Source organism: Rhinopithecus roxellana, chromosome 11 (genome assembly GCF_007565055.1).
Source record: "Rhinopithecus roxellana isolate Shanxi Qingling chromosome 11, ASM756505v1, whole genome shotgun sequence".
NCBI classification, from domain to species: Eukaryota; Metazoa; Chordata; class Mammalia; order Primates; family Cercopithecidae; genus Rhinopithecus; species Rhinopithecus roxellana.
Genome location: NC_044559.1, coordinates 618,660 through 641,138, shown reverse-complemented (window position 1 = coordinate 641,138; position 22,479 = coordinate 618,660). Strand labels below are relative to the sequence as shown.

The following is a 22,479-nucleotide window of genomic DNA, read 5'->3' as shown; positions in this document are numbered from 1 at the left end:
TGAACAATATTGCATTGCATGAACATACTACAATTTGTTTATCCATTCATCCATCAATGGACACATGGGTTGCTTTCACTTTTTGGCTTTTGTGAATAATGCTGCCATAAACATGGGTGTGAAAATATCTTTCAGATTCTGCCTTCAATTATTTTGGGTATATACTTAGAAGTGGAATTGCTGGATCATATAGTAATTCTATTTCTAATTTTTTGAGCAACTGCCACAATAGCTGCACCATTTTCCATAGCAGCTGTACCATTTTACATTCCTATCAACAATGCACAAGAGTTCCAACTTCTCCACATCCTCAACTACACCTGATATTTTTAATTCCTATCTCCTTTCTCCCTCCCTTCCATCTTTTGATAGCAGTCATTCCATTGAGGATGAGGTGGTATTTCATTTTGGTTTTAATTTGCATTTCCTTAATAACTAGTGATGTTGAGTGTCTTTTCATATGCTTACGGGCCATCTGAATATCTTTTTTTTTTAATGTCTACCCAAGTCCTTGGCCCGTTTTTTAATCAATTTGTTCATTTTGTTGTTGCTGAGTTTTAGGAGTTATCTATATATTCTGAATATTAATCTCTTATCAAATATGTTTTGAAAAATTTTTCCCATTGTGTGTTGCCTTTTCATTGTCGATAGTGTCCTTTAAAAAAACGTAAAGGTGTTATAAATTTTGATAAGGTAAAATTTGTCTATATTTTATTTTGTGGCTTGTGCTTTTGGTGTCATATCCAATAAATCATTGCCAAATCCAGTGTCATCAAGCTTTCCCCCTGTGTTTTCTTCTGGGAGCTTTACAATCTTAACTCTTACATGTAGGCCTTTAATCCATGTTGAGTTACTTTGAGAATATGGTGTTAGGTAAGAATCCAACTTCATTCTTTTGCATGTCAATACCCAGTTTTCCCAGCTTTTTTTTTTTCTTTTTTTTGAGATACAGTCTCACTCTGTCACCCAGGCTGGAATGCAGTGGCCCAGTCTCTGCTCACTGCAAACTCCGCCTCCAAGGTTCAAGTGATTCTCCTGTCTCAGCCTCCTGAGTAGCTGGAATTACAGGTATGTGCCACCACACTCACCAGCATCATTTTTTTAAGACTGTCCTTGCCATTGAATGGTCTTGGTACCCTTGTCTAAAACCATTTACTCATACTTTTGAGGGCCTCTTGGCTTTCTATTCTTTTTCATTGTTCTATACATCTGTCTTTATAGCAGCACCACACTATTACACAATTATGATTTATAGCTTTCTAACAACTCTTAAAATCAGGAGGTGTGAGAGCAGGAGGTGCGAGACCTCCAATGTTGTTCTTTATTAAAATTATTTTGACTATCGGGGGTCCCTTTGGATTCCATATAGGTTTTTGGATATATTTTTCTACTACTGCAAAAACACCTTTGGTATTTTCATAGAGATCGCATTGAACCTGTAGATTGCTTTGGGTAGTACTATATAATATCTTAACAATATCAAGTCTTCCTATCAATGTACATGAATGGATTTACACATCTCCATTTATTCTTTAATACATTTCAGCAACATTTTGTAGTTTTCGGTGTACAAGTCTTTTGCCACCTTGATTTATCTTTTTTGATGCTATAGTACCTAAAATTGTTTCCTGAATTTCCTTTTAGGATTTTCTATTGTTAGTATATACAAACACAAATGACTTTTGTGTGTTGATTTTGTATTCTGCTCCTTTGCTGAGTCTATTTATTCTAACCATTTTTAGTGGATGGACTCTTTTGGGCTTTCTACATATAAAATCATATAAGAACACACAAAAAATTTACTTCTTTCCAATCTGTATGCCTTTTATTTGTTTTTTATTGCCTATTTGCTCTGGCTAGAACTTCCATATTATGCTGAAGATAAACTTTCAGTCTTTTACCCCTGAGTATGACATTAGCTGTGTATTTTTAATACATGGTTTTTATTACATTAACGTAGTTTCCTTCTATTTCTGTGTGTTGATTTATCACATGTGCATTGCTTATCATGAAAGTGTTGAAATATGTCAATGGTTTCTCTCTTCATCAGTTGACATTATGTTTTTCCCTCCATTCTATTAATGTGATATATTACATTAGTTGGCTTTCATATGTTGAGCCATCCTTGTATTACAGAAATAAACAGAAAAAATCCTGCTTGGTCATGGTATATAATCTTTTTTTCTTTTTTTTTTCTTTGTTTTTTTCTGAGACAGAATCTCGCTCTGTCGCCCAGGCTGGAGTGGAGTCCAATGATGTGATCTCGGCTTACTGCAACCTCTACTGCCTGGGTTCAAGCAATTCCCCTGCCTCAGCCTCCTGAGAAGCTGGGATTACAAGCACACCCCACCACACCTGGCTAATTTTTTGTATTTTTATTAGAGATGGAGTTTCACCATGTTGGCCAGGCTGGTCTCAAACTCCCGGCCTCAAGTGATCCACTTGCCTTGGCCTCCCAAAATGCTGAGATTACAAGCAGAAGCCACCATGCCCAGCTGGTACATATTTTTAATATAGTGCTGAGTTCAGTTTGGTAGTATTTGTTGAAGACTGTTGTTCATAAGGGATATTACTGCTCATAAGTGTTAGTGTTCATAAGGGATATTACTGTGCAGTTTTATTTTCATATAGTATCTTTGTATGGCTATGATATCAAAGTAACACTAACCTCATAGAACAAATTTGGAAATGTTCCCTTCATTTTAATTTTTTGGAAGAGTCTAAAAAAGAGTGATGTTAGTTGGTCTTTAAATGTTTGGTAGAATTCACCAAGGAAGGCATCAGGTCTGGGGCATTTCTTTGTCAAGTTTTTTGATTACTGATTCAGTCTCCTTATTAATTATGTACTTACATAATTTTCTATTTCTTCGAGTCAGTATTGACTTATGTCAATGATATTGTGTTCCTAGATATTGAGCCATTTCATCCATGTTATCCAATTTGTTGTAGTAAGTTGTTCTTAGTACTTTCTTATATTTTATTTCTGTAGAATCAGTATTTATATCCCTGTCTTCATTTCTGATTTTAGTAATTTAAGTCATTTTCTTAGTCTAGTTAGCTAAGGGTTTGTCAATTTGGTTGATCTTTTCAAACAATCAATTCTTGGTTTAATTGATTTTCTCTATTGTTTTTCTATTCTTTAATTTTTTTTGTCTCTGCCCTTATTTCCTTCCTTCTGAAACCATTAAGCTTAGGTTTTTTTGTTTGTTTGTTTGTTTGTTTGTTTGTTTTTGAGATGGAGTCTAGTTCTGTCACCGAGACTGAAATGCAGTAGCATGATCATGGCTCACTGCAGCCTCCACCTCACAGGTTCAACTGATTCTCCCACCTCAGGCTCCTAAGTAGCTGAGATTATAGGCACCCGCCACCATGCCTGGCTAATTTTTGTATTTTTAGTAGAGACAGGAGTCTCACCATGTTGGCCAGGCTGGTCTTGAACTCCTGACTTCAGGTGATTCACCCGCCTCAGCCTCCCAAAGTGCTGGGATTACAGGCATGAGCCACTGCTCCCAGCCTTTAGTTAGCTCTTTATCTGGGTCCTTAAGATGTAATGTTAGATAACTGATTTGAGATTTTTCTTCTTTTTAAATGCAAGCACCTATAGCTATAAATATCCCCTTTAGCACAACTTTTGCTGCATCACGTAAGTTTCTGTATGTTTTGTTTCTGTTTTCAGTCATCTCTGAGTATTTTTCAATTTCCCTTGTGATTTTTTTTCTTTTACGTATGGGTTGTTTAAAGGTATATTATTTAAATTATTTCCACAAATTTATAAATGTTCCAGTTTTCCTTTTATTATTTTCTAACTTCATACTGTTGTGGTCATAGAATATACTTTGTATAATATCTATATTTTAAAATCTATTGAGACTTAATTTGTGACCTAACATATGGTTTACCCTGGAGAATAACTAATGTGCATTTGAGAAGAATAGGTAGTCTGTAGTAGTTGTTGGATATAGTGTTGTGTATTACTTGATCCTAAAAGGGAATATTGAAGCAAATTTTTAAATGCAGACCAGGTCTGGATAATCCCAGAGCAGACAAAGCCAGTTAGGCCCTAAAAATAACCTTAACCTTGATTGAACTGCAAACATAATTTAATTTAGATGTCTGTTAAATCAAGTTGGCTTATTGTGTTTTTAAGTCCTGTGTTTCCACCTTCTGTCTCACTGTTCTATCCATTATTGGAATGACAAATGATGTTTCCAACTATTACAGTAGAACTGTCTATTTTTCCCTTTAGTTCTGTCAATTTTCACTTCATTTATTTTGATGTTATCTTATTAAGTGCATAAATGTTCATTATTGCTGTATCTTCTTGCTGTATTGAACTTTTACTAACATACAATATCCTTCTTTATCTCTTGTGACCTTTTTGATTTAAGGCCTACTTTGTCATGGGTTAACATACAGTTGACCCATGAACAACATGGGTTTAAACTGCATGGGTCTATTATATATGGAGTTTTTCCAACATATTGGAAAAGTTTTTGGAGATTTGTGACAATTTCAAAAAAACTTGCAGATAAACCATGTGGCCTAGAAATAGTGAAAAAATTAAGCAAAAGAGGCATGAAATAAATGTATAAAATATATGAAGATACTAGTCTATTTTATCATTTACTATCCAGAAATATACAAATTTCCTATAAAAAGTTAAAATTTAATAAAACATGCACAAATAAAGACTGTACATGGTACCATTAGCAGTCAAGAGAAATGTTAACAGACATGAAGAGGTAGTATTAAATCATAACTGCATAAAATTACCTGTAGTATATAGTATACTACTATAATAATTTCACAGCCAAGTCCTGTTGCTATTGTGGTGAGCTGAAGTATCCACTTAAAATATAATGTAAAGCTAATCATCTCTGTGTGAGCAGTTCATTTCTCCAGTAAACTGCATATGACAGTAAAAGTAATCTCTTACAGTTTTCACATATTTTTCATCATTTTTAGTGCATTTCCATAAACACTGAATAATACTATTGGACCCACTAGTGATGCTGGAAGTGCTCCCAAGATGCAGAGAAAAGTCATGATATTACAAGAAAAAGATGGATTGCTTAATATGTACTGTAGATTGAGGTCTGCAGCTGTGGTTACCCACTATTTCAAGATAATTGAATTCAGTGTAAGAACCACTGTAGAAAAAGAAAATTTATGAAGCTGTCACTGCAGCTGTGCCACAGGTGCAAAAACTTTGCACTTTTAGCAAAATACCTTGTAATCTCATATTGAAAATGCAGTTTTTATGTGGCTTCAGGATTGCCATAAGGCATACCTATAGACTCTAATCCAATTTGAGAAATAGTGAAGTTATATGACAACTTGGAGCAAAAACAAACAAACAAACAAACAAAAACATGAAGGATTTAAAGCTGGAGAATTTAAAGCCAGCAAAGAATGGCTTGATAGTTTTAGAAAGATGTTTGGCGTTAGAAATTTCTAGGCAGGGCGCAGTGGCTCGTGCCTGTAATCCCAGCACTTTGGGAGGCAGAAGTGGACAGATTGTTTGAGCCCAAGAGTTCAAGACCAGTCTGGGCAACATGGCAAAACCCTGTCTCTACAAAAAAAAAAAAAAAAAAAAAAAAAAGGCAGGTGTGGTGGCATGACCCTGTAGTCCTAGCTGCTTGGGAAGCTGAGGTGGGAGGATTGTTTGAGCTAGGGAGGTCAAGGCTGCAAGTAAGCTGTGATCATGCCACTGGACTCCAGCCTGGGTGACAGTGAGACCTTGTCTCCAAAAATGTAAACAATAAAAAATAAAAATGTCACAATAACAGAAGAATCTGCTTCTGCTGACCAAGAGGCAGCAGACAAGTTCCCAGATGCCATTAAGAAAATCACTGAGGGTTCGGCGCAGTGGCTCACATTTGTAATCCCAGCACTTTGGGAAGTCAAGGCAAGCAGATTCCTTGAACCCAGGAGTTCGAGACCAGCTTGGGCAACATGGCAAAACTCCCTCTCTACAAAAAATACAAAAATCAGCCAGGCATGGTGGCACATGCCTCTAGTCCCAGCTACTCGAGGGGCTGCGGTGAGAGGATCAATTGACCCCAGGAGGTCAAGTCTGCAGTGAGCCATGACCACTCCACTGCACTCCAGCTTGGGTGACAGAGCAAAACCCTGTCTCAAGAAAAGGAAGAAAGAAAATCATTGAGGAGGAAAGATATCTCCTTGAACAGGTCTTTAATGTAGACAAAAGTGTCTTTGGGAAAAAAAAAAAAAAGTGCCACAAGGGACATTTGTTATACTAAGGAAGAGAAATGAACACCAAGATTAAAGGCAGGAAGGGAAAGGCTAACTCTACTTTGGTGCAAATGCAGCTGGCTTTATGATTAGGTCTGCCCTTTTCTATAAAACTGCTAACACCCAGCCTTGAAGAGAAAAGATAAACATCAGCTTCTAGTCTTTTGGTTGCACAACACAAAGGCCTGCACAGTGAGAACCATTTTTCCGGATTGGTTTCATCCATGCTTTGTCCCTGAAGTCAGGATATACCTTTCTAGTAAGGGACTGCCTTCTGAAGCTCCTTTGACATTGAGCATGCCCCTGGCCACCCAGAACCCCATCAGTTCAACACCGAAGACATCAAAGTGGTCTATGTGCCCCCAGTGTCTCTAATTCAGCCTCTAGATGAGGAGGGCATAAGGAACTTTAAGGCCCATTACAATGGTACTCCAGGGAAAGGATGGTTAATGCTATGGAAGAGAACCTTGAGAGAACATCATGAAAGACTGGAAACATGACACCACTGGCACTGAAGATGGCATGACTGTCAAAGAAAAAGCCATAGAAGCCATTGACCCCAAAACAATAAATTCCTTCTGGAGAAAACTATATCCGGATGTTGTACATGACTTCACAGAATTTATGACAGAGCCAATCAAGGAAATCATAGAAGAGATCGTGGATATGGCGAAAAAAAAAGAAAGAAAGAAAAAAAAAAAAAAAGATGGTGGAAGCAGGAGAGTAAAGATTTCAATATATGGATCTTGGAGAAATTCAAGATCTAATAGACATCACACCAGAGGAATTAACAGAAGATGACTTGATAGAGATGAGCACTTCCAAAGCCTGACCATGAGGCATAAGATATAGAAGACGTACAAGTAACAATGTCATAAAACAAATTGCTATTAGATAATCTGGCAGAAGGTTTCCAATTATTCAAGACTGCTTTTAATTTCTTTTATGACATAGACCCTTTTGTAATACAGGTGCTGAAATTAAAGAAAACAATAGGAATGTTACTGTATAGATACCTTTTTAGAAAAGAAAAAAACGTCAGAGAGAAATTATGATGTAGTTCTGGAAAGTTATAGCAGGTATGCTTGCCTCTCCTGCCTCCCTTCCATCTTCTCCACTTCTTCTGCCTCTGCCACCCCTGAGACAGCAACACTGACTCCTCCTCTCCCTCCTCCTCATAGGCCTATTCAATGTGAAGATAATGAGGATGAGGACCTTAATGATGATCCACTTGCACTTAATAAATAAACATATTTTTATCTTCCTTACAATTTTCTTAATATCTTCTTTAGCTTACTTTATTGTAAGAATACAGTATATAACACACATATATAATACATGTTAATTAGCCATTTATGTTATTGGTAAGTCTTCTGGTCAATAGTAGGCCACTAGCAGTTACATTTTGGGGGAGGCCAAAGTTATGTGCTTGTGCATGTGTTTGTGTATTTCTGTGTTGGGGGTCAGTGCCCCTAACCCACCACCAATTGTTCAAGGAGCAACTGTACTCACTCCTGCTCTTTTTACAACTTGCATGGGATATCTTTTTTCATTCTTTCACTTTTAACTCATTAGTGTCTTTGGACACAGATCAGAACCCGCGTCTCTTGTAGACAGTACTGTTCAATCACATTTGGTTTTATTTAATCCATTCTGCCAATCTCTCTTTTGATTGAAGCATTTAAGCCATTTACCTTTAAAGTAATTACCAAAAATGAAGAATCTACATCTATCATTGTGCTTTTGTTTTCTATGTCTTACAGCATTTTTTCCCCTCATTTCCTGAAGTACAGTTCTTTTCTTTTTAGTAGATTTTTGGTACTAAATCTTTTAATTCCCTTCTCATTTCTTTTTGTGTGTATTCTTTATAGCTGTTTTCTTTGTTACATTTAACATCCTAAAGTCATAACACTACTAGCTTAACCTCAATAACATAAAAAAAAAAAAAAAAAAAAAAAAAACTTGGCTCCTACATAGCGCTGTCCCCACCACTTTTTAAATTATTGACGTCACAAAATGACTTTGTTATACATTGTGTCCAGAGACACAAAACCTTTTTAGGCATTAGTCTCTCAAATCATGTAAAAATCAAAAAGTGGAATTACCAACCAAAGTTACAGTAATACATCTTTGTATTACAACTGCCTGTGCATTTCCCTTTATCAGATATCTTCATTTCTTTTAGGGCATTAGTTTCTGTCTAGTGTCCTTTCAGTTCAACCTGAAGGACTCTTTTTAGCTTTCTTGCAGGGCAGGTCTACTGCTATCAAACTCCATCAGCTTTTGTTTATCCAGGAATGTCTTAATTTCAGCCTCACTTTTGACGGAAAACTTTACCAAATACAGAATTGTTTGCTGACAGATTTTCTTTTTTTCCCTTCAGCATTTTGAACATTTCAACCCACTGCCTTCTGGTCTCCAAGATCTGATAAGAAATCTGCTAATAACTTTATTGAGGATAGCATGTATGTATGTATGTTAGTATATGCTGCTTCTTTCTTGCTGCTCTAAAACTTTGTCTTTGGCCTTTGACAGTCTGTGCCTCAGTGTGGGCCTCTTTAATTTTATATTACTTGAAGTTTATTGTGTTTCTTCTAGGTTTATATTCATATATTTCATCAAATTTTATAATGTTTCACCAATTATTTCTCCAAATTATCTCTACGCTTTCTCTATCTGGCACTCCGAACAAGGCATGTATTCATCCACTTGATGGTGTCCCATACGTCTCTTAGGCTTTGTTCATTTTTTTTTTTCAGACTTTTTTTTTGAGACAGAGTCTCGGTCTGTTCCCCAGGCTGGAGTATAGTGGCGTAATCTTGGCTCACTACAACCTCCGCCTCCTGGGTTCAAGTGATTCTCCTGCCTCAGCCTCCCAAATAGCTGGGATTACAGACACATGCCACCACGCATGGCTAATTTTTGTATTTTTAGTAGAGACAGAGTTTCACCATGTTGGCCAGGCTAGTCTCAAACTCCTAACCTCAGGTGATCTGCCTGCCTCAGCTTCCCAAAGTGCTGGGATTATAGTCATAAGCCACCACACCCAGCTTCAGTCTTTTTTATTTCTGTTCCTTAAATTTGATTTCAATGACCCTATCTTCAAATTCACTCATTCTTCTGCTTGCTCAAATATGCTTTTAAATCCCTCTAGCAGATTTGTTGTACTTTTCAGCTCCAGAATTTGTTTTCTCTATGTTTATTGATGTTTCCATTTTGTTTATAGTTTTCTTGACTGTCCACATCATCTTTTAGCTCTTTAAACATCTTTAAGACAGTGTTTTTAATTTGTCTGGTAAACCCACAGTCTGGTCTTTTTCAGGGGCAGTTTCTTTTCTTTTTTGCTTTCAATTAGTCATACTTTGTTTCTTTATTCACCTTGTGATTTTTTTGTTGTTGTTGAAAACTGGACATTTGAAATTTATGGTGTGGTATCTCTGGAGATCAGATTCTGCTAGGCTTTTTGTTCTCATTCATTTAGTTTAAAAAAATAGTTACAGGGTGTCTGCATACTAAAGACTAGCCTGAGATGTAAACTTAAGCTCTTCTGAGTTCGTTTCTAAGCCTGGACCTTGTCATGGGCATGCATGGCAACTGTCTAAATTCTTCCATATATGTGGTTGCCAAAGGTCCCAGTCCTTACATTTCTGGTTCCCAAAATGGAAAAAAAAGAGAGAGAGATAGAGAGAAATGAAGGGGAAAAGCACCAAGTCTTTAAATCCCCAGGAATTCACTTCATCTAAAACATGGGCACTAGAAAGAACCATTTCACTTTCTCCACCCTAGGCTCTGGGCGTGGCTCATTTTGCCAAGGAGGTGGGGATGAGGGGCAGGGGAAAAGCAATTCATTAAATCAAAAGAGCATCTCTCCAGTGAATAAGTGCAAGGGCTTGCAACAATGGCATTGAGTTGCAATAGCTGCTCACCTCTGTGTTTATACCTCCGTGTCTGCACCTCCATGATCAGAAGGAGCAATCAGTGACTAAAGCACGGTTCCCCAATATTTGGAGAACAGGACCTTAATGCCTATCCTGGCTTCTGCAAGCTGCTTCAGGAACACATACAAAGCTGCTGGGGTGGGTGATGTGTAGCCACTACCATGTTCAAAGCTAAAATTAACCACATGTAACCACAATTTGCTACACAAGCCTTCCTACAGGAACAGCCTTTGAGGTCAGTATTGGAGGTTTGTTCTGACACCACGGGGGCCTATGATTAGTCATCTCTTTCCTTGGTTCACCTCTGGTAAATATGTGGCCTGTGTTTAGCTTGGATCTCTCACTGAAGCTGCCAGCTTCTTATTTTCCACCAAAATCTTGTTTTTGAGTGCCCTTAGATTTGACCTTTCCTGTACACTCATTCAAATAACATCAGTTCATTAGCAGAGCTTTTGACCTCTTGATTTTACGAATTGTTTTCCCCACTCGGTGAAATCTCTGAGCCATGCCCCAGAGGCTACGGTGGAGAGAGTGGAATGATTATTTCTAGCATCCATGTTTTAGGAGAAGGGTGCTGGGTAGAGAGGGTAGGAAGGTGATGGTCTTCTTGGCTTTCCTCTTCTGGCTTGGAAGCTCCACCCTACTGAGTCAAAGTAAGGGTAACTGGACCCCTGTATTCTCAGGACACCATGCCTGAGATAGAGCCTGTGTCAAGTGAATGGGGTCTGGGTGGAAGGGAGTCCTGGAATTCTCCTCAGCTGTACTGACCTGCAATTTAGCCTCTTAAACAACTTATAGGAGATGTATGAGAAACACTAGCAGTCTGTCCCTCTCATGTAGATGCCACTGCCCTAAAATGGGAGCTGGGAGGCAAGGGAGCTCTGTTTTCTTGGCTGCACCCACCTAGAGTTTGTCATATTGACCTGGGAGGAAGACGGGAGGGCACTGGTTGTGGTTCAAATACTACAGATTCTCACTGTTCCTAATGACTTTTAGATTTTCTTGAATAAGTAGTGCTTAGTTGCTGTGTTCCCTAAGAACCACTTCCAAAGACCTATATGATTTTCTTTTCTTTTCTTTTTTTTGCATGGATGAACCTTTATTTTTTTAAAAAAATAGCACTTCAAATAAATTAAAAGGGACCACCATCAAGTGTTCGAATTGTGAAGAAACAGTTGAAAACCTAGAGAGACTCCAAGCTGCAGTCTTCTAACCTCATTCTTTGTCCAATGGCAAAAACTCACACATCTCAGTACTCCCACTCATTTTTTCCCTACTGAGACAAGGGAAGCAATTGCAAACAGGAGACCAGACGGAGGAGAAAGCTGCATCTGATTGGAATGAACATTGCCGCGTACTTGCTAATATGGGTTTCACTTTACAACCAAATGTATTCTTTCAAAAATAAAAAAGGGGTGAGGGAATCTGTATGTTTTTTAAAATTGCAATTATTTAGGGATAAAACACTAACTCCAGTGCCTTTAACAGGCAACAGCATTTTTTTTCCTCCAAAGTCAAACACCATCTGCAGCTAAGCCTTTGTGCTACAAGCTTTTCAGATGTTATCTAAACTTTATTAAAAGAAAAGAACTAGACTAGCCTAGTGTGTATTTTCTTTCTTTTTTTTTTTTTTTTTTGAGACAGAGTCTCGCTCTGTTGCCCAGGCTGGAGTGCGGTGGCGTGATCTCGGCTCGCTGCAAGCTCTGCCTCTTGGGTTCACGCCATTCTCCTGCCTCAGCCTCCTGAGTAGCTGGGACTATAGGCGCCCACCACCACGCCTGGCTAATTTTTTTGTATTTTTAGTACAGACAGGGTTTCACCGTGTTAGCCAGGATGGTCTCGATCTCCTGACCTTGTGACCCGCCTGCCTCAGCCTCCCAAAGTGCTGGGATTACAGGCATGAGCCACCGCAACCAGTCATCTAGTCTGTATTTTCAAGTCCACATTCTTCATCTGAAGCACTGTATCAGGGACCCCCCTGAGTCTGCATGTTTTCAAGTTCACAGTACACGGAACCAGTTTTTCTTTTTAATTTTTTCCTCAGTCAGAGTAGCCACACACAGTGGCCACTGACACCAGAACCTTGGGCAGGGCCTTTTCCTACCAGGCCTGGCCGGAGCTGCCCATGGTGTCTCCTTAAAGAGAATTCATGCTGTCATGCTCAATGGATGGGAAAAAAGCAAGAAAATAAGCACCTGGTTCAGGTTTCCTCAGATCCATTCAACATAGCAGGTTTGCTATGTTCCAAACCTGCTGCTAAATGCCATTTGTCCACTTTGTGTGTGTTGAACAGTTTGTGACCTTGGAGTCGGTCTCAATTCAAAGAACTGCTATTGGACGCCCCAAAGGTTGATGCAATAGCAGCACCAGTGGGGCTACTCACAGAGACCAATTTTCAGATACGATGCAGCAAGTAGGGGGTCACAGGCCAGTTGCTGGGCATCAATGTGGTCCTCTTTTCGGTAGGGCAAGCATCGTGGAATAAACGCCTTTGCTTCAAGTGTTACTACTCGTTTTGGTGGGAACTGCACTTCAGCAGCTTTACAAATAGTATTCTCTTGTAGGACGTCTTGCTGAGACTGGTTATAGCCAAAAGGCTTCCCTCCAGAAAAACCCTGATAGAAGATCACACCCACCAACCACACATCACCTTTGAGATCTTTGGTGGTTCTTTCTCAACCACAAAACACTCTGGTGGTAAATAGCAATAAGTACCAGCACCTTGTGATGTTAGCTCCATGCCACCCACTGAATTGTAGCTATCATCCATGATCTTCAAAAGACCAAGCTCTGTAATTTTTCTCTCTCCACATGCTGTACCATTTACTAAAAGAATATTCCCTGGTTTGAGGTCACAGTGTATGACGGGAAGTTTTCTTTTATTTAAGTACTTTAAAGCATTCACAATCTGCATGATAATGGACCGGGCCTCTTTCTCTGACATTAATTTGTGCTGTTTCAGATAGAAGTTCAGATCATTCCCCTCACAGTATTCTAACACTGTACAAAACGAATCAGTATCCAGAGAAAAGTAATCATACAGCTTAATTATTCTGGGATGATCCAGTTCTTTATGAATCCGGTATTCCCTACATGCATGCTTGTGGTAATTCTTCTTTTTCTCCTCTCCAGTTTTTATTTAACTGGTGAATTTTTACAGCTATGTATCTTGGCTCTGTCAGTTCAAATGCCTTGTAAACTTCACTGAAACCTTCTCTACCCAAAAGATGTAACAACAAATATCTGTCATTTAGTGTTGGGTGATATTTAAATTGTGAGTTATTTTCATTATGTATCCTTTTTAGTTTCCTGATATATAGATTTCTAACCCTTTCTAGCGTTTCCAGCTCTGCTTGGATCTCTGCTTCCTCCTTTTTAAGATGACCTAACCTGAGTTTGAAGATTTCTTCTTGTTCATGGTATTTTGCTAATGTTAAGGTTTCATTTTCAGCTCCATTGGTCCTGCTTTTCCGCTGTTTCTGCTCACTGGTTGCAGGAGGGTCCTGACTCATTGCAAGAGGTTTCTGCTTTGCTAACATTTTCCATTGTCTATCTCTTTGCTCTGTGAATTTATCCTTTCCTGTTGCTTGATAAGATTCTGAAAAGCATAACCATCCGTCCACTGTTCAGTAAAAGAGGTCCCTTGTCAGACAGTAGAAAAGTGGTGCAACCTCAAGCGGTCTTGCATGCTCTTATCTCTACATTCCATCTTCTCTTTTTGACTTTTCTATAAGGACTTTCTTGCTCATTGTCACACATCTATTTAATCTTCCTTGTATCTCTGTAGCATCTTTTGCTGTTCATCAGTCTGCTGTGTCAAATCACAGTTGGCTCTTAATAAATCATCTATTCTTCCCTCCGTCTTAAGTCAGAATTCTTACTGTTTTCTAGTGCAGATATTTTTTCTATTGTGAGGTCGGACTGGGTCTATCTGTGCCAGATGGAGATCTGTTTTTGGGAGCTGCAGGAATGCTCTGTGTTGCCAGATCCCGTAGATGAGGGACTGTTTTGCTGAGTTGAAACAGAAGTGAAGCAGAGGCCAGCTCCCCTTTGTGCCAGCTGCTCTGTGTCAAGCCGAGGTTTTGTTATCATTGCTGACATGAGGCTGTTTGGCAGAGCAGACTGCTCCTCCATCGCCTCCTTTGCAGCGCTGCCATCTAAACCACAGAGGGGCTGTTCTACTCATTGCAGTAAAGGATTGGATAAGGAATGTTGTGGTGAGAATTGTGCAACTGGTGGAACACTGCTGTCAGGGCTGGTTCCTGGCCCGCTTCCCCCAGCAAACTCAAAGTTATCACTAATTTTATGTACCCTAGCAGTGCCTTTCCCTTGGCTAGTTTCATATGGTTCAGCTTTTCTTTTCAGCTTTCACTGGTCATTCTGATTTTTCTCGGGAGTCTCTACTTCTTTATCACTCAAGGATCCCACACTGCACAAGCTCTGGTTGGAAGACTCACTATTAAGTGGTCCCTTTCATTATATCTGATGTACTCTCCTTCATTTCGTCTTTTGTTTCCTGATTTTCCAACTCTTGAATATTTCCCATTCTTCTGTTTGCAATGTATTTATTTCTTCTTGCATCGATTTATTGTTTTTTCCTCTTCTTTTCTAGTTTTCCTTACTAACACCTACTGTAGTAAACCTGACCTCCAATAATTCCTGCCGTCGTGGGTCCAGGCTATACAATTCTTCCATCACTTCTGGCTGGCAGAGCGTCTCCAGGGACTAAAGGTGCTCTTGGATCCCAAAGACCTATATAATTTTCATCAGTTATGCTCACTTCACTGAGAAGTAGGTCTACAGAGGTCCTCATGCTGCCATTGTGGAAGTCATGGTAACTTTTTATATTTATTGCCCCACTAGAAAGTAAGTTCTATAAAAGCAGAGAGTTTTTGTTTCATTTAGAAATAACTCCTAAGCAACTATGAAAATGACTTATACCTATTGGTTGGATGAATATATTTAGGATTTCCTTGGTTATCTTATTTAACTCTCAGAATAACCCCACAAAGTAGGTACTACTGCCATTCACATTTAGAAAGGAAGAAACTGAGGTTTTCAGTAGTTAAATTACCTGTCCAGTCACATATGTGTTAAGTGTGGTGGATGTATATGCAGGCCTCGCTGACTCTAAAGTCCATGCTCTTGAACAGTGTGCTTTACTATGGACTGTTCACACCCCTCAGTCCAGCTCTTACTAGATGGCCTTTAACAACACTTCAATCACATTCAAGAACCTCACTCCCCAGTATAGACAGCTGCAGAGGTGCAGTTCTTCTGGAATTAAGGCCTACACATTTTACTGAACATACTTGGCCACTTACACAGGGAGCTTTCCTCAAAGAAAGCAACAAATGCAACCACAGCCAACCCACTGCTCAGTCCCAGTCCCTACCCTTACTCCCTCTTCAACCCTGACCCTGGAGCACATCCTATCATCAAAGGCCTTTACCTACATTCAGGACAGGCTTGAAAACCCAAGATACTAATGGACACAAATGACAGTCATTTGGAGTTTTGGATCCCACCTACTACAAGCTAATCTCACCTTTTCTAACTACCAAATACCACCGAACTCCCCTCAAACCAATTCCAATTCCAAAGTGCACAAACTTCCTTTCCAGTTCTCTGCCCAGAAACAGTTGTATGCCCAGAATCAGTTCTCCAAAGGATAAAGGCTGAAGACTGGAGCCTCAGTAATCAGCTCCCTCAGAAGCTGAAGACAACATAAGCCCCACACAAGGGGCTATGCCTTCCCCTCCCAGTGTCGTCAGACACCCAACTCATGACATTGCTGAATTTAGTGCCCCATGAGCCACTGTAGACACTCGGTAGCAATCATTCCAAAAGTTGTAATAAGTTGGTGCTGCTCAAATTAAATCTCCTCTCCCTGGAGGCTTTGCCCCTTCAGAATCACAACGGACATGGTCTGGAGTCGTCTTAAATAACAGCCTGTGTCTACATAGAAAGCTACCACAAACTGTTTATCAATTTCACTTGTGAACACAGAAAAGACACTTAAATAAAGCTGAAAATGAGACCAACAATTAAAGTGTTATCTCCATGGCTATTTTTTTCCCAGGTTGCAAAATATATCAACTTGGAAAAATTACATATATATTAAACAAAAATGAAAAAAAAAATCAGAAAACATAATCTAAAAGAAATGATTCATCCTCTCCATTCACTTTAAGTGCAAAGTCTGACATTTTTACAAAAGGCATGATGCTTTGTGATAATCTCTTCACTGAACTGTGTACCACGAGAATCTTCAGTGGTAAATATACATTTATTAAATACATATTAATAAAATACCTCTGTTATATTCATTATAATAATATAGTCAAGATCGGGGGTGTCCAATCTTGATCAGGGGTGTCCAATCTTTTGTCTTCCCTGGGCCACAATGGAAGAAAGAAATGTCTTTGGCCACACATAAAATACATTAACACTAACGACAGGTGATGAGCTAAAAAAAATAAAAGTCACACAAAAAAAGCTCATAATTATTGCGGGAACTGGCCAGCAGTCCACAATGCAACAGGGCTCTCTGCTCCCAGGCGGATGGGCAAGTTGAGAAATAACAGACACACACAAGACAGCGAAAGCTGGGTCCAGGGGGGTCACAGCCTTCTGGTCCCGTGGTGCCAACAATGCACTGATATGCCAGCATTTATTATTGAGTTTAGTGAGGGCGGGGGTACATTAGTGAGGGATTTAGGGTTATTTGATTATGTGGTGAGATGGTCACATGGGGATGAAGTAATTCTTTAATATAACATCTGTATGGAGAAGTACAGTATAAAGAGATAAGAATTTACAACATAGTGTGTGCATCAGTAATTTCCAACAGAGCCTTAAAACAGGAACAGCAGTAACAGTTACAGCAAAAGCTCATTACAAACAGTTCATAGAAACAGGAGGTGAAGTTTAATTTCTAACAGAGCCTTAAAACAGGAACACAGTCTTTCCATAACCTATGATTAGCAAGATATTAATCAACAGTAATAGTTGCAGCAAAAGTTGGTTACAAACAATTCATAGAAACAGGACGTGAAGTTAGACAATCAGTTAGACCAGAAATTCTCAGAAGGGAGTATGAACCCTAAAGAGGCCTGGAAGAGCCACGGCAAGATAAGGGCGTGTATAGCCCTATCTTATCCATATGGACAGACGCCCCCCATGCGCCTGTTTATAGGTTCTCCACGAGGGTCGCGTTCCATTCCCAAAGCTATGAACATCTGCTTTTCTGGGATAGGAATCTTGGTGATGTGAAACCTCCCTGACTGCACGTCCATTCATAGGCTATCTGCAGGGGGAAGCACATCACGTGCTGTTGGCTCATTCTGACAGTCCAACTTGGCATTGTCTTTACACAATCCTGCATGCAATTTTGAATTTACAATAATAAGAAGCATTTCATCTTTTATTCCATAGCAATAGTTTCAGGGGGTCTCCCTACACATGTTTCAAGAAAGTTTACAAATTTGTGCTGGGCTACATTCAAAGTCATCCTGGACAACATGCAGCCCATGGGCCACAGGTTAGACAAGCTTGATCAGGATGTTTCCATGTGCTAAAAAATATCTAGAATTAAATAAATGTGTGGTCTATGTGAAGGAAACTATAAAACTTGGTCAAGATGTTCACATGTTCTAAAAAACACATAGAATTAAATGTGCAGGCTATGTAAAGGAAACTATAAGTTTATTGAATGACACCTTAAAAAATGCAAATAGTGGCCGGGCGCAGTGGCTCACACCTATAATCCCAGCACTTTGGGAGGCCGAGGTAGGCTAATCACGAAGTCAAGGGATCAAGACCATCTTGGCCAACATAGTAAAGCCCGGTCTCTACTAAAAATACAAAAATTAGCTGGGCATGGTGGCGCGTGCCTGTAGTCCCAGCTACTCGGGAGGCTGAGGCAGAAGAATCGCTTGAACCCGAGAGGCGGAGGTTGCAGTGATCCAAGATCACGCCACTGCACTCCAGCCTGGTGACAGAGCGAGACTTCTTGTCTCAAAAACACAAAAAACAAAAAAAAAAAAAAACAAAACAAAACAAAAGCAAGTAACAGGAACTAATCATTTTTTGAACAAAAAAAGTTAGGCATATTATGTCACAACATTCCAAACAAATTCTCAACAACGTTCTGTATTTTCAAATCTTTTGTACTGCTGCTAGAACAAATGTAAATTTTATTTGAAATAATGAGGAGGGTCGAGAATTTTGTGAAGATACAGACTAAAGCTTAACTAGAGATGTCTTTTTTTTTTTTTTTTGGTTGTTTTTTGAGACAGTCTCGCTCTGTCGCCCAGGTTGGAGTGCAGTGGCATGATCTCAGCTCACTGCAACCTCCATCTCCTGGGTTCAAGCGATTCTTGTGTCTTAGCCTCCCGAGTAGCTAAGACTACAGGCACTGTGCCACACACCTGGCTAATTTTTGTATTTTTAGTAGAGAAGGTTTCATCATGTTGGCCAGGTTGGTTTCGAACTCCTGACCTCAGGTGATCCACCCACCTCGGCCCCCCAAATTGCTAGGATTACAGGCGTGAGCCACTGCACTGGGGCAAAGATCCATCTTTAATGGCTAGAATAAACTAAGTATTTTAGAGTCTGAAAAAAAAAATATGTAAAGGCCTAAGATCATGTAAGAATTCAGTATGTGATAATGGTGGCTATGTCAGTTTTCCAGAAAAATGGAACCAATAAGATGTACATATAGAAAGAGCTTTATGATAAGGAATTGGCTCACCTGATTATGGAGGCTAGCAAGTCCCAAGATCTGCAGGTTGAGTTAGCAAACTCGAGGCCCAGGAGGACTGAGAGTATTATTCCAATCTGAAGGCTCAAGACCCAGGAAAAGCTAATGTTTCAACTGAGTCTAAAGGCAAGAAAAAGCTGATGTCCAGTTTGAAGGTCACTGGTGGGAATTCTTACTCAGGGGTGTTGGCACTTTTGTTCTATTCAGGCCTTCAATCAATTGGATGAGTCCCACCCACGCTCATCTGCTTTACTTAGTCTACTGATTTAAATGTTAATATCATCCAATACTCCCTCACAGATATACCCAGAAGAATGTTAGACCAAGCAACTGGGCACTCCATGACCCAGTCAAGTTGATATATAAAATTAACCATCACAATGACATTTCAAAGTAGAGAGAAATAGGCCTATTTAATAAATGGTGTTGGGGTAAGTGGTTCTCTCTGTAGATCACATGGTACGTGTAAATGTTTACCTCACAAAATAAATATACTTCACATGGAATATAAAATTTAAACTACCAAAGCGTTTAAAAATTATAATGAGCATTTCTAATCTTAATGTTAAGATTGCGTACCAATTGCAGAAGGAAAAAATTACTTAAAAGTTTTTTTGTTTTGTTTTGTTTCGTTTGAGATGAAGTCTCACTCTGTTGCCCAGGCTGAAGTGCAGTGGTGCGATCTTGGCTCACTGCAAGTTCCACCTCCCAGGTTCACACCATTCTCCTGCCTCAGCCTCCTGAGTAGCTAGGACCATAGGCACCCACCACCACGCTCAGCTAATTTTTTTTTTTTTTTTTTTTTTTTTAAGTAAAGACAGGGTTTCACCGTGATACCAGGATGGTCTCGATCTCCTGACTTTGTGATCTGCCAGCCTTGGCCTCCCAAAATGTTGGGATTACAGGCGTGAGCCACTGCACCCAGCCAAAATTACTTAAAAGCTTGAAGTAATTTGAAAACTTAAAAAATATATATATTCCCATAGACAAATTTTAAAGTATACCTCCCAGAAATGAGAAAGACTATCCTGTTGATATGTTGTTCATAAAGTGAAAAAAACAAGTTTCCACTGTTCCTGTAAAAAGGTAAACTATGTACTTAGATTGGTGAGAGTACATAAGCCAAGAAAATATCTTAATAATCTTCCATGACTAGCTATTACAAAATGATGAGCACCTCAGTTAAAGTGAGCCTACTGATATAAGCCAACATTAAGAAAGTGAGGGGTAATCAATATTTTTAAATTTCAATGTCTGTAGAAAATTTAGAAATTAAAATGTTTAAGAACTATCATATTATATTAGTAAGGTTGGAATTTTTTAACAACAAAAAAAAAGAACAGCACCCACTGTAGCAATGGTGGGCCCACATTTCCGAACTTTTTCTTTTGTTTTTGAGACAGGGACTTACTCTGTCACCTAGGCTAGAGTGCAATGACACAATCACAGCTCACTGCAGCCTAAACTTCCCAGGCTCAGGTGATTCTCCCACCGCAGCCTCCCAAGTAACTCAGATTATAGAGTGTGCACCACCATGCCCGGCTAATTTTTGTATTTTCTGTAGAGAAAGGGTTTCACCATATTGCCCAGGCTGGTGTTGAACTCCTAGGCTCAAGCATTCTTCCCACCTTGGCCTCCCAAAGTGCTGGGATTACAGGCATTAGTCACCCCACCCAGCTGTCACATTTCCAAACTTTGAATGGGAATGAAATCCATACAGACTTCCTGGAGTCAATTTCATTAGAACCCCTATTACCCAGAGAGTAGACTCTGAGAAATTAATTTGAAGACGACTTGGTGGTTGTGCAATTGGGAGAAAAAAAAGGGAGAGAGAGAAAAAACTTGGACAAGCGTAGAAAGGTATATGATCAAAGGTATACCTCCATAATGTTCATTTGTAAGAGTAAAAATATGGGAAACTAACTAAAAGTGAGCCATTGGTAGGGTGTAGATAAAATATTGTAGATAAATGATTGTTGAGAAATTTTAAGTAGTTGTTAAAAATGGTGAGGTAAGGGTAGGAAAACTAACATGGAAAACTTATGTACTGTAAATGAGTTCACCATATACATTATACTTCCATTGTGTAAGTGTGTGTGTGTGTGTATCCTAAAAGGACACTGAAATATGAGAAGTCAAAATAAACCAAAAGCCCCTGACAAAACTAACACACATAACAGAAAGTACTATTTTCCCCACTAATTTTCTCATATAAATAAGTGGAAAAACGTATTTTCAGAGAGTGTAACCCTATGACTTTTGTGATAAAGTCATGTCAGTGATTTTAATGTCTATTTTCTGAGTATTATTTCCTCATCATTACCTACTAAACTAACTCCATGTTGTTTCATGGTTAAAGTTCTTCACAGCCTTTGATAGCATCTGACTGCTCTTCTAAAGTTATTGATGTTCAGGTATGTTTTTCATCACTACCACTAACATTACCAGTTTGAAAACTTAGGCAACATTTCTATAGGAACTTTAAAATATATTTAACTGTAATAACGTAACAATAATATGTGTACAAATCACCAAATCATCTGAGAAAACTAAAAACCATACATAATAGTAGTATCAATTCATCTAAGGTTAATTTCCTGTGGCTGAGCTGATACTACTATTTATTTCTCTTTAGAAGCAATTAAAAATACAACTTACAACTCTCCAGTCATGTATGTATTCTAGCATTTGATTAATAGTCTGACCATATTTCTTGATTTTTAATACTCAAATGTCCATAAAACTCCAGTATGTTATAAATTCTCTACAGGCACATATTTATTAGTTACAGTGCATGGAAAAAGGCCCAGACAGAACTAAAAACCAAGTTACTTTAGGGAAGTGAACCAATATGTGAGTGAGGTGGGTTGAAGAGAACTCATCTGTCAAATTCCAAAGAATATTTATTCTCCCAATATCGGCAACTGGTGCAGACATCAGCACAGGGGAATCTAGGCCTGAGAAAGCTAAGGAAGTCCCACTATGTCATGGGCACCAGTCAGGGCTGCCAAGTTTCTCCAAGTTCGTTTTCTGTTTTAAGGGATGTTATCAGAGATCCACAAGAATAGGGTAAGCCTTTACAAGGGGTCTGAGTTGAAGAAATTCTGAACTCCTGTCTTCTTTTCTGAGGTCCTGAGCTTCCTTTAGGGGATCGGCAAAGGTAGAATTTTTGGCTGTTACTGAAAGCAAGCTTACGGTTAAGGCCCACTTTTGTAGAGAGGATAACTACCCCCATTCTGTAGATAAAGAAACCAATAACAGACAGCATTGGCCATACCAAAGTATGGACTCCAAACATGGCATAGCTTCATATTAGTCATCAGTTCTCACCTCCCAAAGTATCTGAGACCTTGCTCTTCATAACTGCTGTCTAAGAGAAGACATTGGTTTTTTGTTGTCTGAAAGACAAGCCTGGGAATGCAAGATCTGAGAAGAGAGGTAGGTTGGGAAAAGTGAGTTGGAGTTCCTCAAAGGGAGGAGGTTGAGCGTGCAGTGTCCAGTCACTGGGTGACAGATGAAGAC

At 39.1% G+C, this 22,479-nt stretch overlaps 1 protein-coding gene and 1 pseudogene across 3 annotated transcripts in view; both read right to left on the bottom strand.

The window, feature by feature from the left end:
* ZNF248 (zinc finger protein 248) overlaps positions 1–22,479 on the bottom strand; it is an 80,238-nt gene that overhangs the window by 24,721 nt on the left and 33,038 nt on the right. The window lies entirely within an intron of this gene.
* LOC104675965 lies at positions 12,527–14,888 on the bottom strand (annotated as a pseudogene).